The sequence below is a fragment of the Rousettus aegyptiacus genome, unplaced genomic scaffold, assembly GCF_014176215.1.
Source record: "Rousettus aegyptiacus isolate mRouAeg1 unplaced genomic scaffold, mRouAeg1.p scaffold_m13_p_1, whole genome shotgun sequence".
NCBI lineage: Eukaryota > Metazoa > Chordata > Mammalia > Chiroptera > Pteropodidae > Rousettus > Rousettus aegyptiacus.
In genome coordinates this window covers 61,044,124-61,061,616 of record NW_023416284.1, presented here as the reverse complement: position 1 = coordinate 61,061,616, position 17,493 = coordinate 61,044,124, and positions in this window count along the sequence as shown.

Sequence of the window (17,493 nt, the reverse complement as noted above, 5' to 3'; positions counted from 1 at the left end):
TAAATGGTAGACCTAATAGCAGTCTATTTACCCAGTGGACTCCAAGGTTAAGTTTTAAAGATATTGTAAATATTGTTTTCTATTTGAGGAGAAGGCCAAGGTTGGATTTAGCTGAAATTTTTAAGAGCTGAAGATTGTATTTATTTGTACTTAAGCATTATATTTCTTTAAGTCTATTTGTCCTCTTTATATATACACACATATACATATACTGATATAGATACAAACACACACATGTGAATGAAAGCAGGTACTAAAATCAAAAACAGTTTATTTGGAAAATCTTTCCAGTTGCAAAGGAAACCACAACCTAGGCACCATTATTCACCTAGTGACAGGTACCCAAGCTATAGATATGATATCTGAAAGTAAATAAATAGTCTTACACATGCAAACAACCTTGCAAACAAAAAAAAAACAAAAATAATGGCTGCTGTCACTTCTCCAGCAACTTTAATGACATTCTTTCATTTTACTGAATTAAGTGGGAGGAATACTGAGAATGACACATTCTCAGCTTCCCTTTGCCTTTGAGCATCTCTGTGGCCTCAGTTTCCTCATGAAATTTGACTAGATGATTTATAAGGTATTTTTGAGATCTAAGAGTATATGACTTTAAGTTCCATATATGAGGAGTTTGAAGAAGACACATCCGTTTTGACAGGAAATAAAACTTGTGTGATTCTGAAATAAAAGTAAAAAAATGACTGAAATGCAATATAATTTCAAAATTAAATTTCTTAGATTTTAACAACTTTTTATAATGCTATGTTTTATATACATTTTTCAGCAACACCTGAAAAATATGTAAAGCTTTGCTAACTGTGAATGATTGTCATCTCTCATATCATGTTTACCACTTCTCTTTTTTAAAACGTTGATGTGAAAGGGAAAAACAACTTTCTTTTCATAGGTACCATGCTTCATAACTACTAGTCCCAAAATGTGCTATCAAAGGAAAGTAAATTTAAGGCTTTAGTTAATCTTTAAACTTGATTTTTGTTGTTTGAGTCCTTAAAATTGTGGGAATTTTTTTGCTCTTAGAATCCTATTTCTTGATAACTAGACAAGATATTGGCATTTCATGGCTAAAAACATTTTATGGTCTCCTAGTGGAAAAAATAAGTTTTTCATATTATTGAACTGAGCAGTTATTTATTCCTCACCATAACCTATTGCAAGAGGTGCAATAAAGAACTATTTTACTGATGAGGAAACTAGAATGTAGAAATTTTAGTCACAGAGTTTGTAAATGTAAGACTTAAAATTCAAGACATTTATCAGTTTGGCTTTAAACTTTATCTACTCTCTTTAAATTACCATCATTGGAAAGAGTGTAAATACTTTTCAACTTTTAATTTTAATATTTACCATGTTAGTGGGATAATTTATAGTTGATGGATTTAGATATTCCGTGCCATATATGTACTTTTTCCATCTTTGGTGCTTTTGAATCTGTCGAGGGAATAATATCCTCTAATCATGAGAGCATCTTGAGAGCATTTTATTTAACATATACCCAAATGCACTTATTATGTACCAAGCACAAACCTTTTACAGATATCAACTCAATTAATTTTCGTTCCAATAAAATGAGTAAATGCTATTATTATATTCAATTTTACAGATGATAAAACTGAGCCACAGAAAAGGTAGGACACTTGCCCAACATCAGACAACTAGTAAACGGCTAACACTGAAACCCAAATATTCTGGCTCAAGAGTCTGGGGTTTTAACTAGTTCGTTGCACCTGATTTTTTTTTTTTTTCAGTTTTCAATACTATCTTTTCACTTTACGGTTTTAAAGTTTTGTACTTAAATGAACTGTTGTGGTTATTGACAGATATGCTCCAGCTCTCACAGAACTTAGTAGAGTGCTCACACAGAAATAACCAGAAAAAATCCCCAGCACTTGAGAACCTACTGAATACTAGGCACTGGACAAATGTCTCAGGCAACAAAATTTACAGAAAAACAAATATACCTATATTATTTGCCCTATTGCATTTGATTAACATCACAGATAGTTTTGTGGTAATCTTCTTAGATGATTGTGCAGGGACAAGAATTCTAGGGAGGAAAGTGGCAAGTATAAAGTTTAACTTTGAAGTTTGTCCATGCTATTATTAAGAGTTAATTTTTCCCAGCATGGCAGCCTTTCCCAAAGGCTTCTACTTGAAGTTTGAGTTCTTCTTGGCTCTGGTCCATAGATGTGCTCCTTATTTTAGAAAACTCAACTAATATGAGGGCCGTCACCTCACTAAATGAGTGGGGGGTCCTGAAAGGTGGGTAAATTTGGCAATATACCAACTATATCAATTGCACACTCCCACTTTTCCTACCCTCTACGCTTCTTACTCTCCACAGGGTGCCTAAAAAAACAATCATGGTATATTAGCTTCGTTTTAATGAAAAACTCAACTAACATATTTAACACACTGGCTATAGGTTCATTAAAAACCGCCTTGCAAAGTTGGCCCTGATACTAAGCAATATGAAGAGGAAGAAGCAAATTGTATTGAAAATCAGGAATTTCCAGCTGTTAGAATGAAACACCCCAAGGGCTGTGAAGATGTAATGTCTCAAGAATGGAAAGAAAGTGCTGACAACATTGCATTTCTGATGGCGCCCACAGTCAGTAGATATGCAGGTGATCCTAATGAGCTAAAGCTTCCTTCCCAGTTGGGGGACAGATGCTGTAACTGTAGTAATAGTGGGTGCATAAAGAAACCCCAGCACGAGTGTAAGTGAGAGGGATGGAGTTTTCCTGAAGACATGAATATCAGAGGCAGATGCTGGTAGAGGACACAGTCAATCAGCTTAGCTGGTGATAGCAGACTCCTGCTGTGATAAAAAATATGAGGCAAAATATGAGAAAAATCTGATAAAAATGCATATTTTTAAACTGCTGTGCTTAAGACAGCATGGTTTAGTGCTTGGGCTCTCTCCATAGTTCAGTTTCAAACTGAGCTGGCTCTGAGTACCTCTTCCTGCTCCTCCAAGACAGGGCTGACATTTTTGGCGTGGTAGTCTGGAGAAGTTTGCATTGGCACCCTCTGGGTTGAAACTGGACTCTGGATAAACAAAGTTCTGCAGTTCTCAGTGCTGCCAGACCCTGAAACTCCATAAACATGAGTATTCATCTCCCCAAACCATCCCCAGTGAAAATGAAAAGAAAATGAAACTGTATTGGAGATTGTTTCCCTTGAATAAACACCAAACATACTCTAAAAACCAAAGCTGCTCTCCTTTCTGATATTAAAGCCAGTAATTACACCATGAAACCTAAGCCTATAAATTCAAGCTCGGGAAGGTAAAATTGTGGAGAGGGAGAAACCTAGTAAAATGTGTGCACTCTACACATGCATAGATCTTTTCTTTTGAACATTCTTCAGTATGATATAAACCTCACTCTACTACAGAGAAAATCATTACACCCCACTGTTTCTATGATGTACCTCCCTTTCATACTCAGAATGCTTGACTCGAAAGCATAAGCATTCTAGGTACAAGGAAATCGATGCCCTTCAGTATGTTAGAGTTTATTTTGTGTGTGAGAGAATGTGTATTTCCCCCCATAACTGAATTGATAAAATCTTTCAAGATGGATGCTGGGACTATGACATTCTAACAGGTAGCCGGCTTACCAGGAGGCTAAGTGTCTGAGGAGAAGCTATGTTGTTTCAAATCAGGCCCAATTTTTGGTTGTCTGTTTGCTCAGGTGGCCACTGCCTTCCTAAATGAACTAATATCATTCAGGCCTCCCCAGCACTCTGGTTACAGCAACACTCTTCCTCAAACAACTCAGAATGAAATGCAGGCAACAATGCTCTGAAACTGACAATTAGGTTGAAACTTTGGAAAAAGATGTTTTACCTTCATCTCTTTAGCCTTACTTTGCCTTACTCTGAAAGTGGCATTAGTTTGCTAAAAATGAGAGAAGAACCTTGAGTTTCTGTTAGGAATTCATTTAATGTTTTAATATAGAGAAAGATTTGGACCATTAAAAGTAAACTTTTTAAGATGAAATTGTTCTCATGCTTAAGAGAAAAAGACCTCATCCTGTTAATGGAGTGTTTTATATACCAGAGAGGATATAGCTAATATAACAGCAAAATAAATGAACTCTCGGCCCACTTGGCCAAATTTATTCCTTAGAACTGGATTCCTAAATTTTGTATTAAAGTGAATTTGTCCACTCTTCAGGATATTTCTTTGTACTTTTGTCCTCTCTCCCCAATCTAGTCTATTAACAGTATCTTTCACTTTCTTTCTAGAAAGATGCGATTAGGTTCTTATCTTACTTTTTTTTAATGTTCCTTTCTGCTTCCTTAATTTAGGTCACAGCTACAATTGTGCCACCAGGGCCTTGTACTGGACTGTCTTGCCACATCTATAGGTGTACTTGCAGGATTGCAAGGTCATTGCCTCCTAGCACTATGTGGGGCATACCTCTTCCGCTGACCCAAATTGGAAACAATTTAAACTTTGCTCATGGCCTTTTCTTTCTCTTCCATGTTCTATTTCTATGTGTTCTCAAACCTTCTTTTCCTCAGGCGAAGATAGATGAGAGTCACCACTTTTTATTGTCATGGTGCTACAGGGTATTTTATTCTGCAGATGATAGTCTTTCACACATCTGTGAACACACAGATAAGCAGGATGGTGCATAAAACTCTTTTATTAAAGGCTAAGATATGTCAGAGACACAGCTACGTGGAGGTGTGGGCTCCTATCCAGAATGGCTTCTTTCACTTTTTCCTCCAACTGCTTGTGTAGTAAAGTGTTACTTTAATGTTTAATTTCTACAGTTGTCTATTAAATTCTATGTTAAAATGGCACACTACAGAATCCATTCTGAGAGCAAATGTAGAGAAAAATAATAAGCAGATATAAGCCACATTTCTGAGTGAAATGGGAAAAATAGAGTCCCAACTTTCAGTCAGAAAGATATTTATAAATTGATAATAATGAAAAAGAAGCTCTAGCCACTTGAGAATAGGGTGGTAGTGATATTACCTTTAATTTTTGAAATCTATGTTGGCCAAATGACAATTTCATATTTGAAAAAGAGGGTAGGTTGTAGAAGATAGAAATTGGGTAGAACAAGAGGGTAAAAGAAAGAGAAGTGGAAGATAAATAATTAGAAAGGCCCATAGATCAGTTAAGGTTTTGGGTCTTTGTCACAATGTATTCTCTCAATAAATACTTTGTGAGCAATCAGATCATTACTTGATGGGTTGAAATGTGTATGGGGTCTCAGGCACAAAAAAATGCAATATCATCAGTTCACTTACAAATTTCAATTGGGGTGGGATGGCAAAGTAAAAATGAACACTAATTCACTAATTGTTGTCAACAACACTCACAATAGGTAGATTTATATCTCAGAATGTCATCTGTTAACTTAAAACAGCAGGTATATTTGATTAAAAAAAAAAACTCTATTAGCTGTGTGGTTTTATCTTCCTCATAGAAAAGTCTATTTGGGAATGATATTCAGTGAAGAATGAAGTTGGATTATTATCTTAAAGGTAATTGTCATCAAGTAACAGTCAGGTGACAAATGTTCTCCAATAAAGTCATAAATAAGTGGAGCAGACCATAACAATAAGTAATAACTAGAGTCACAGTGTACTCCTTGATAATGCTGGATCGAGATGCACCTGCATTTTCAAAACTTAGCAGCTGTGATATAACTATAGCACAGGTTATAGTTAATTAAACTTTAAAAGTATTTTACATTACCCTTTAGTTTCTTCAGTAAGGGTTAGGAGTCACCTTGGAATCATTAAAAGCCGATTTACAAATAACATAGGGGAACATTTCACTTGTTTCCAGAACTCTTTTTGTACATTTTGGTTTAGTTAAGATGACCTAAAGGGCACATGCAGATTTTTAAACTATGAATTCATGAAAAAATAATTGTTAGAAATCAAGGGAAGAATTAGAGAAAATTTACAATAAAGCTTTTCTTTTTCTTTTTTTTTCTTTTTTCTTTTTTTCTTTTTCTTCTTTTTTTTTTTTTTTTGCTTCACAGAGAAAGTGGTGGGGAAGAGGTACATTCTGCTGTTATTCTGAATCTTACTTTCGATCAGTTCCCTTGATGTTTATCCTGTTCCCATTCACCTAGTCTCAAAATTTATCACTCTACATTTTATACATCTTTGTATGAAAGAACCACTCTTTCCTCTAAAATTTCAAGCTATGAGTTTCCCTGTTATATTTTCCTGGTCAATACACCACCATATACTTTCTAACTTTCAGGCTTTCCTCATTTTGTTCTGGTTAATTCTTGCTCTCTCTTCTGGTTTTATTAGCACTTTGTTACACACACACACACACACACACACACATCCTGTACTAAGGGGAACCATGAGAGGGAAGGAAAGTAGAGTCACATATAGTAGTCCTTCCTTATCTGTAGGGAATATGTTTCAAGACCCCTAGATCATGCCTAAATCCACAAATAGTACTGAATCCTATATACACCATGTTTTTTTTTTTTTTTCCCCATACATGCCTCTGATAAAGCTTAGTTTATAAATCAGGCACAGTAAGAAACTAATAATTAATAATAAAATGAAACAATTATGACAGTATACTGTAATAAAAGTTATGTGAATGTGGTCTCTCTCTCTCAAAATATCTGATTATATGGTACTCACCCTTTTTCTCCTTGTGATAATGTGAGATGATACAATGTCTATGTGATGAGATGGAGTGAGGTGAATGATGTAGGCATTGTGACACAGCATTATGCTAACATAAGGGTTACTTGAATGTAAGCACTGAGACACTGTGACAATTGATCTGATAACTGGGACACCTACAAAGTGACTATCAAATGGGTAGTGTACACAACGTGGACACACTGAACAAAAGGATTATTTATGCCCTGGGCCATATATAGTTGATGGTGGGAGATTTCATCATGCTACACAATTTTAAACAAATGAATTGTTTATTTCTGGAATTTTCTATTTACTATTTTGGGACCTTGGTCGACTATGGGTAACTGAAATTGCAGACGGCAAAACTGTGGATAATGAGGACTACTGTACTAAGTCTGGCATTTTGAACCAGGCTCTTGTACGAATCTCAGAGTCTTAGAGAAAGACTTCTAACTCAGTGTTGTCGTAAAAAGTGGTAAAGAGTTTCAGAATATAGTGCCGATCATTTTCTTAGTAATTTCATTTTTGAATTTTTCTATTACAGTTGGCACTCAATATTATTTTGTATTAGTTTCAAGTGTACAGCATAGTGGTTAGACATTTATGTGATTTACATGGTGATCCCTGATAAGTCTAGTATTCACTTGGCACCATACAATTATAATATTATTGACTACATTCCCTATGTTGTGCTTTACCAACCCATGACTGTTTTTTAAGTACCAATTTGAACTTCTTATTCCTTTCAACTTTTTCACTCAGCCCCCATCCTTCTCCTACTTGGCAACCATTGGTTTGTTCCTGTATCTTGAGTCTTTTTCTGTTTTGTTTGTTCATTTATCTTATCCTTCGGATTCTATATATAAGTAAAATCATATGGTATTTTATTTGTCTTTCTGTCTGACTTATTTCACTTAGCATAATACCCTATAGGTCCATCTATGTTGTTGCAAATGGTAAGATTTCATTATTTTTTTTATAGCTGAATTATATATATATATGTAATCTCACATCTTTTTTATCCAATTGTCTATAATGGGCATTTAGGTTGCTTCCATATCTTGGCTATTGTAAATAATGCTGGGATGACCATACAAATATATATGCATTTTCTATTCTTCTCTATTTTCTATCTATTCTTATATTAAACCATTATTCTTATTTTTACAACTTTATTATTCTTTCATATCTACTAATACAAGTTCCCTTCATTCTTCTTTATTTTTGAGTTATGAGTGGTATTTTCTTTCTGAATTATCTTGATCATTATTTTCATTAGACAATTTTATTAACTTTAGATCCACATGTAACTGAACTTTGTAAAAAGTAACAATCAAACAATTTTATCATTTTATTATATTTGCATAAAAATATGTAAATTTTTTTAAATTACATTAATTTAGTAAACTGGATTTATAAAAGGTATAATATTTCACAGATTTTAGGAGATGTGGTTATGAAGCTTCATTATAAGGAGAGGTATAGAATATGTTAGGGAGATTTTTCAAACTTAAAAAGCCATATCAAAATTTATACTGTATAATAAAGACTGTAATAAATTTAAAAGTAATTTTGATAAGAATCTCATTTTCAATATTAAAACTTCTTATCCAAGAATATGAAAAATCACTCTATGTATTCAAGACTTCTCATATATCTTAGTAAAATTTTATATATATTTTTTGTATAAACTCTGCATATATTTTGTTTTGCTTATTCTAGGTATTTTACATTTTAGTTTTCTATTAAGAATTAGATATTTGTTTTACCATAATTTCTAACTTTTTTATCGAAATATATAAAAGTTACTTTTTTTATATTTATTTTGTAAATGATCCAATTACTAAACCAGTTTATATTCATTTGAATATGTTTCATTGACTCTTTTGAGTTTTCTAAGCAGAAATTTATAGGTAAAAAATTAAATAATAGGCAAATCATTTCCCTGTTTCAAAATTTACATCTCTCATGCTTTCCTTGTGTTTTTACAGGAGCTAGAATCTCCAGTGGTGTTAGCTTTCATTCTTGTCCTTTTTTTAATTCAATGGTAATGCCTTTGGCATGTAACCATTAAGCAGAATATTGGTAAGATTTATTACTTCTTTATTAATTAATTTATTTAATCATCTTATTTTCTAATACAGATGAGTATTAATAATTACAGAAATATACAGAGTAAAACAAACTCAGTGCAATATCAATAAAAATACTTGGCAATATAAATGATTATGATATTTATTCACGAAGAAGATTTCTTAAAAATATAGTACACTAGTTAAATTTGTATTTCAGATAAACAATGAATTTGTTTCAGCATAAGCTTTTTCCATGCAATATTTGGAACACAGTTATATTAAAATATATTTATTGTTTCTTTGAAACTCAAATATAACTGGAAGCACTGTGTTTTATCTGGCACCTGTATTAACTGTATGTGTGTGTGTATGTGTGTGTGTGTTTGTACCCTGTATACTACCAAGGTACAGAATGGAGAACAACAAAATCTCCATCCTTATAGAATTCTCAGAAACAGCAAAAATAGACCAATGATGGAGAGCTCAAAAACAAATCTAGGTGTATTTGAGTATCTCATATATAATAAAGATAGTATTTCAAGTTAGTGAGAGACTAGATCAATTATTTTTCAGTGGTATAATTGGCTTTCCATTGGGAAGAGAACTAATAAAGCTAAACTGTTACCTTACATCACACACAAAATTCAAATTTCTGATGACAAGAACCCCTAAAAATTGAAGAAAATGTAAGAGAATATATCTTTTTATTTTTTAAGCGTGAGCAAAGTGTTTCTAAACAAAATATAAAACTGAAAATATGCAAAGAAAAATATTGGTAGATTTTACACTAATTACAATTTTTTCCCAACAAGTCTATAAAGACAAGTGATAGATTGGTAGAAGATATTTGTAGCACATGTAAGAAAAGAATATTAAATATCAATGCTAATTTATAAATAATCCCTACAAATCAAGAAGAAAAGTAAAATACGAACTAAGGATGAGAAACTACACAAGTAGGAGTTTTTAACCCTATCAATAATGAAGAAAATTCAAATCAACAATGACAAGTTGCTAGTTTTCACTTTTCAAATTGATAATAAGAAAGATAAAATATGTAATATTGACAAACATGTGGGACAAAGAGCTCTCCATGAAGTATTTTGGAAAATATACAGTGATGTGGTATAATCTTTTGGAGAATATTTGGCATTATTTCACAATATTTTGTTATATGTACTTTTTAATTCAGAAATTTCACTTTTAGGAATCTCACTTTAAAAAATACCAAAAGAATTATATATGCACGCAAATATAAATTTCAGTTATCATAACTACTGCTTGTTTATATTAATAAAAATAGAAACTACCTAGATAGCTACCTTAGGAGGCTGAACAATGGCTGCCAAAGTCATCAGGTCCTATTGTCTAGAACTTGAGACTTTCTATGACCAAAAGAAGACTATAATTTAGTTACAAATTTACTTAAAATGTATAGATTAAGATATAATCTAATTTAAGGATTTTGAGATGGGGAGATTATCCCACATTATCCATATGGGCCCTAAGTGCAATCACAAGTGTCCTTATAAGAGAGAGGAAGAGGAAGATTTGATACATACAAAGCAGGAGTCCACATGAAGACAGAGCAGAGAGAGATTTGAAGATGCTGCCATTGAAAAACAGAGTGATGCAGGCACAAGTCAGAGAATGCTGGCAGCCATCAAAAATGAGAGGAGACAAAGAATGAATGTTCCCCCTTGCACTTCTGGAGGGATCGTAGCCCAGTGATATGATTTCAGACTTTTGGTCTCTAGAACTGTGAAAGAATAAGTTTCTATTGTTTTAAGCTATCTAGTTTGTGCTAATTTGTTACCAAGGGAAAATAATACACCCAAGGAAAGGGCAATAGTTCTATAACTTAGTTTATCTCCATATATGGGAAATTTCATCTTATAATGGTGTATCTATATATTTACATGGAAATGACCTAAGATATAAATTAAAATTACATAATATTTATAGTGTAATCTCATGTATGTGAAAATATTACTTTTTAAATATAAGTGAAGTTTTTACCTCCAGGAAGATGTAGGTTGGGGAAGATGGTAGGGGAATTTCCACAGTATTATATTGTTTAGGTATTTTGCAATACACATATAGTTTTTAATTTTTGAATCATTTTAAAATAGGAAAAATATGGTATGAATTTCCTCAATCTACATTTTCATTGATTCCAAATATTCAACCTCTTTGAATACTTTTAAAATATTTGTCTCTTATTATAACTAACATTGCTTGAGAGTAAAAACTTTATCTGTCTTGTCACTTTGGTTTCTAGCACCTAATAGACTGTTGCCACATATCATACCAAAAAAAGTGTGGAATGAATGATGGGTTGTAACATCTATCAGTAGCAGCCAAAGGTGAGCACACCCATGAACTGACAGCAAAGGCAGCCAGTACCTTAAGAAATGACAGCACATACCTTCGTTTCTTCAGTTCTTCCCATCCAAAAATATGACAGCAGCGGCAGCTTAAGCAGGAAGATACACCCAAATGTCCTACCTCTGTTTCCATCAGACAGCTAGCTCACTGTCATAAGCTTGGAATATTTTCAGGGGATCCCAGTGGGTGCTGCTCTGATTGCATTGCTGAAGACAGAGTCTTATTACTCAGAAGCAGTATGGTGAATCAGTGCTTACAGATACAGGCAAATCTAGAATGCCATTTGTACAAATAAGTATGGCTCCTTTCCTGCAGAAGTTTCCAGGGAAGATGCCAACGTATTTGCCATCCATTCACCCTTGAGAGGAATGGCTTGCTTGACTGAATCTAGGTAGGGAATTGAGCCAGTTGACTACCTTGGGTAGTTAGTGTTCCATATACCCTCTGGCTATTATAGACAGGGTCTGTGAGGGATGGGTGCAGGAAGGCTCTGGTGCATAATGAGTTTAAGGAAAAATTAGCCTAAAAGAAATCCATTGGCTCTCAAATGTCTAGTGATATTTATAGAAGTTGTGAGTTAAATTTTACTTCACTGATTTTGTCCTTTACATTGACAAGCTAGAGAAGATGATCTCCTTTTAAATATTTTTTTTGTATGTTTAGGTATTTATTTGGCAGTTTTGTACTACAATTTAAAAATAGAATAACCTATGTCTATACTCATTTTGGCTATGGTATTTTGAACTTGATTTCTGAGGCTGCCGACAGCTTTTGAAAGATTTAACAACTGGCAGCAAGAAAAACTCCCATGGACTCTGTTCTATGAATTTTTTTATCCTAAAAAAAAAAAAAAAAAAAAAAGGCATCATTTAGCAGGTAATATATTGCAATAAAAATATGGTTATGCAATAATGGTTCATTAATATGACAAATTATAACATAACCTTTTCTATTAAATGTAAAAAGCAATTTATTGAAATGAAGACATCTTCTTCCCTATGGCATATTTCCATAGCTGTTGGTTTGAAAGGATTTTTTTATTATTATTCAAAACAGTCATTTTGATTTGCACAGGAGATAACAGTTGTTCATGACATTTTTATTTCTGCATAAACAGATTTCCATTTTGGCAAAGGTTAATACAGTAGGAATTTGTTTTTACTTTTGGATATACGGTGATACTGCTAGAGCACTTTCTTTGGTATGGAACCGCTAATTTATCCTTTATGCCTTTACGAGCTTGTCAGTGCTGCATGTCTCTCTTAGTTTTTCTAATCTAAAATAATCCCAGTGAAATCCCTTGATTGTCTGTTTGGACTTGCTCCATTCCTAAAGCAGGAATGTAATGGGCTTTATGGCACTTACTTGGGAGTAATTTATCCAGCAGAGTGACTATAGATACTTGTTTTAATAAGAATATGCTTTATGGTAAGTGGGGACTGCTATTTAATTAGCCGAAGGGAAAGTAGTTCATGATACAATCTGTTCCAATCATCTTGGACATTAAACAAAAAGTCAGGCTAAGTTATTTATGTACATGCACTTTATTTGTAGTTGCTTTGAGCAACCTCTTCTCTGAAACTTTATAGCATTTTCTGAGTGAGCTGAATTGTGGTGGGGGAGGAATAGGGGAAGAAAAGGACATGAGAGCATCCTATAAAATTTTTGAAAAAGAAACAGAAGGTTTACTTATTGCTATCAAGGTTGTGAGTACAGGAATATCAAATGGAAAACAGGCAGAAAACTATAATTTCTCCTCTACCATTTGGTAGTTTGTATCTTTAGTGCATAGCTGGTGGAAGAATGGTGCAGGATGTTAGCAGGGCATTATGGGCTATGGGTGTGTGTGTGTGTGTGTGTGTGTGTGTGTGTGTCTATGTGTGTCTTTCCCTTAGATTTCCATTGCCTTCAATAGGAACATGTTTCTGAAAATTCACAAATATGATCCTGTTTTTTTTATTATAACAAATAAAATAAAATATAAAAGTTTATGAAGACTCAATTACTTTAATTCTTAGAACCAAATTAAGCACATGGACACATTTTAAGAAATCTCCCTTTCTTAATAAAACTATAATGATGATATAATGGATGTAAGTAGTATTCATTTGTAGCTGACCAACATTTGGGGCAAATAAATAACTGGCTATTCAAAGAATTGCCATAAATATGTTTTTGGATAGATTAAAAAAAAAGAATGAAGGAAACAAAATATGAGACCACATTTCTAAGATATCACCTCTCAGGTTATGGTTTTCTCAATAGTTACATATTTTTCTCTCTACCTATGTGTGAACTATTCAGTCACCTATTGTAAACACAAAGAACCCAGGAGGCTAGAATTGAAGGCAACCTGGCTTCACTACATTTTACCTTCACGGACTTGAGAACCATTGCTTAAATTGGAAGAACCTATTTCCCTATGTGCTCTGTTCACTTCATAGTGCTATAGAAAAGATCACGTGAACTAATAGTTGAGAGTGTCTTTTGTAAAGTGCATGCCTGGTATAAGTTAGCACTTGCTTGTAAAACTCCTTAAACATAAGGTTTGAGTTATAATCATGTTTGCACATCCCTACACATCCTTCTATGTGGTCAAGTTTCCCTGAGTGAAGTCTGGGTGAATCAGTCTTCAGCTTTCCGGAAGGGTGTAGCTATTTCCTACACCTTTAATATTTTTTCTAGGGTATATCTCTTGCTCTTTTTAAGTTGACTTTAAAAATTTAAAAACTATAACTCAAATTAAAGAGCTTTAAATCACACAGATAGCTTCTGCCAGCTACGCAACAAAAGCGCTGTCTTCACAATTGGCCTATCTCTTGGTAGCAGTGCAAAGATGTGCCATCTGGACTTGAGTCATAAGGAGAACACTGTGGGTGAATGACTCTGATGGCCATCCAGCAAGTCATTGTTAAGGGCTACCCTACATTCACTATTGCATCATTTTAATTTTACACCTTTAGCTTATCTTTATCATCAACAGGTTTTCTCTTTTTCCCTTCTGTTCTGGGGAAAACTTTTCAGCTTCCTAAACAAAAGTCCCACAGATGGTTGCATATTAAGTCATATCCTAGACAGCTCGAGGAGGTTACCAGAAGTTTTGGAGTCATTCCTGGTTTAACAACTGACTGCCACACAGTTCTGGTTATCAGGAAACAGGTGGTACAATCACTCCTTGAAATGAAGGCCTGTTTGAGCCTGTGTTTAGTACTTTCAACATAAGAAGACTGAAAAAGAAATACTAAGGACTGAGCTTCCCTTTAACTCTGTGGTCTCACACTTCCCTCAATGACTTGGAAACTTTTCTGACAGCAGACAGTGTGCAGAGTGAGGTAGCCACTCCCCTTCCTCCTCCTGAAGATGTGTAAACAGCTGGTACATGCAGTCCCACTGACTGCAAGGAAGTCAATGCATGACTGATGTTAACCAAATATAAGCTCGTGCCTGGAACTCAGAAAATATTACATATACAATGGGATAAAGGGCCCAGCATGGTTCATGATCATTTCAGGTGCTAAGTGTTAAGGGCCAAGATGTTAATCGAAGTGGGGGTGAAAGGGAGTGTGAGCCCAGTTTCTATTAACTACACTTTTTTTCATTACATGTAATGTTCAAAGGTCTTGGCTATGTAGTAAGAAATTTAGATACAAAGTCCAGATGTAAATGAGGACATCTGATTTATCAAGCACCATTATAAAAAGAGTCTGAGTGGCACTAATCTAAGTGGTAACTGGAGTGAATTAAACACTCTGTCCCCTGGGATAGTGTCAGCCTTGCTGACATTGACGCTGAATAACCTGTGATCAGCTTCACTTGTTATATAGTAACGACTCAATCAACTCATTGACAAAGTTGAATGAGAAATATAAAATAAAACTGAAAATCAAGCAAACGTAGGGCATAATAGAAATAAATAATATGGGCTAATTTCTCTTTTATCATCAACTTTGTAATGCTCAAAGTTCTGAAATCCTCAAGATTTAATAAGAATGGAATAGATGTCTATCTCTATATCAGGATTTATGCTTATATTTATTATTATGGCATTTTCACATTGTATGGTTAACTTTTGTCTGTCTTACTAGACTGCAAGTTTCTCGTGAACAGATCTCACAACTTATTTCTTTTTCTTCTTCTTTTTTTAAATCCTCAGCACTTTCTACAACTTCTCCAACAGGATAGATGTTCAATAACTGTTCCTCACTGGATGAATAGTGAATAGATACATGAAAAAAAAATGAACACAGCTTTCAGTTAGGAATAGAACTTATGTTCATGACACACTAGCTGTTTTTTTCCTTTGCCAGGGTCATTTAACACCTCAGATGATAATTTTTCTTATGTAAGTAAACTTCCAAAAAACAATGTGTTATAATTACACACAAAATGGAGGGCAACCTGAAATTGCTTCATTACAATTGTTAATTTGGACAAACCCGAATGCCTTAATAATAATAAATGTTCTGTGCCAGTTGGTGGGCTTCTAGTCTTCCTGCTTGAGGGCACTTATTATAGATTTAACATTATTTAGTATTATATAATGTTATTCTTAAATGGAAAATGAAACAAAAATTATGGGAATTAAAAATACTGATGATTCTATTTGTGTTATTACTCACATTCATAATTCAATTCTTACAGTTCTGTGCTAAGAGCTCGTGTATATGATCTGGCCTCTATTCTATTTGACTTGGTAAAACATTTTGCTGTTTCTTGTTCAGGGAGAGCAACATAATAAATCATTAACCAGTCCGAGAAGTTGTTAGCAACAATCTTTACAAATGATAACTCTTTCAAAGCACCTTACATTAATTATTTCCTTTCACATCTGCCATTGAAAGTGAACAGGACAGATAGTATTGTCTCCATTTTGCAGAGAAAACTGAGGTTCATGAATTCATTTATTTGGTCCTATATAGATCACTACCTCTTCACGACCACAGAAGTTGCTGGATCTATGAAGCTAAACATGGTTTCCTCTCAAGTACCTCATAGTCTAGCTGAGGTAGTCTTGCCCTTAGAGTCTGGTAACCAGGGCCGCTGCAGTAGGCACTGAGCTTTAGAGAGCCCTACTTGCACTCCAATGATTTGTGCTTTTCAGGGTACAAGAAGCCTGTGGGACCATGGAGATATGCTTACCCAGAATTAGAGCCACCCTTTCTTCTAGACTACATGCTAGGTACCTGAGACCCAGAACTTCCTTCTCAGTGGAGTAATCACTACTTTCTGGGCTTGTGTGAAGCCTCTTCTCCAGCTTCACCCTCCCAAGGGCACACTGTAGGCCCAATAGAAAAGCCCCCGAAGTGCAAAAGAGAGCAAAGGAAGGGAAGAGGACAACTCCAGGCAAAAGTTAGGGAGAGGCCTGAGGAGTGGAGGTAGAGAAGTCAGCAATTACAGCATTACCCGTGAAAAGACATATGATGGAAATAAACAGAGAATGCTATGGGAAGACTGATGAAAGACACTAACCCAACTGGGAAATGAGGGTGGGAGAAAGAGAGGTCAGCAAAACTCTTAGAAAAGAAGTTGAATCATGAAGTCTGGGATCAAATTATCCCATGAGGGTAGAAAAGAAATGGAGGACTTTTTTAGTGGAGGAAAATATGTGCAAAGGCACAGAGGAGTAAGATCACTTGAAGATTCATGGGTTTGCAAGATTTTCCATGTGGCTGAAGAAATGGAGAAAGACAGGTGAAAAATAAGAGGGGAGAGATGGACAATGGTTGATATTTGGCTGCCAGCATTCATTCTTCTTTCTTATGGCAATATAAATCCGATTTTACTTGGAGTCTCCCTATTGGGTACCATTGGGCAGGACTAATAGGATAACCTGCTTTCCATTAGCCTGAGGACAGAGATAGTGACAAAAAGACTGAATATCACTGAGATCCAGAAGCATCCAACTCTTAACCTTGAGCCTTTCTGAAATCGCCTGGTTCCTCCCAGTTCTAACTCTGATCCTGTAGCCTTTCTTTTCAACCTATTAGCATGGCACATCCTGCTAACAAATTTGATGTTAGGTTAAGCAAGTCATAGTCAGTTTATTAAATCACAGCCCCAGCTGATATCAAAAGAAATCAAGGTCCCGATTATCAAAGGCCTTGAATACCATACTGTGGAATTTAGACTTTATTTTAAATGCAGAGAAGAATCATAATAAAGATAGAAACACAATGAAATGGTTAAGTGACTTGCCAAAATGCCTGGCCACTCTAATTTACCAACTTCATAAGTATCTGGAATTCTCCAGAGAGGTAATATGTTAAATGAGTAGCCTTTAGTAACACATGAAAAAAAAAAAAAAAAGATAGCTATTATTATTCTTCCTATTACTGTAAAAGTAGGTGTAGCTTTC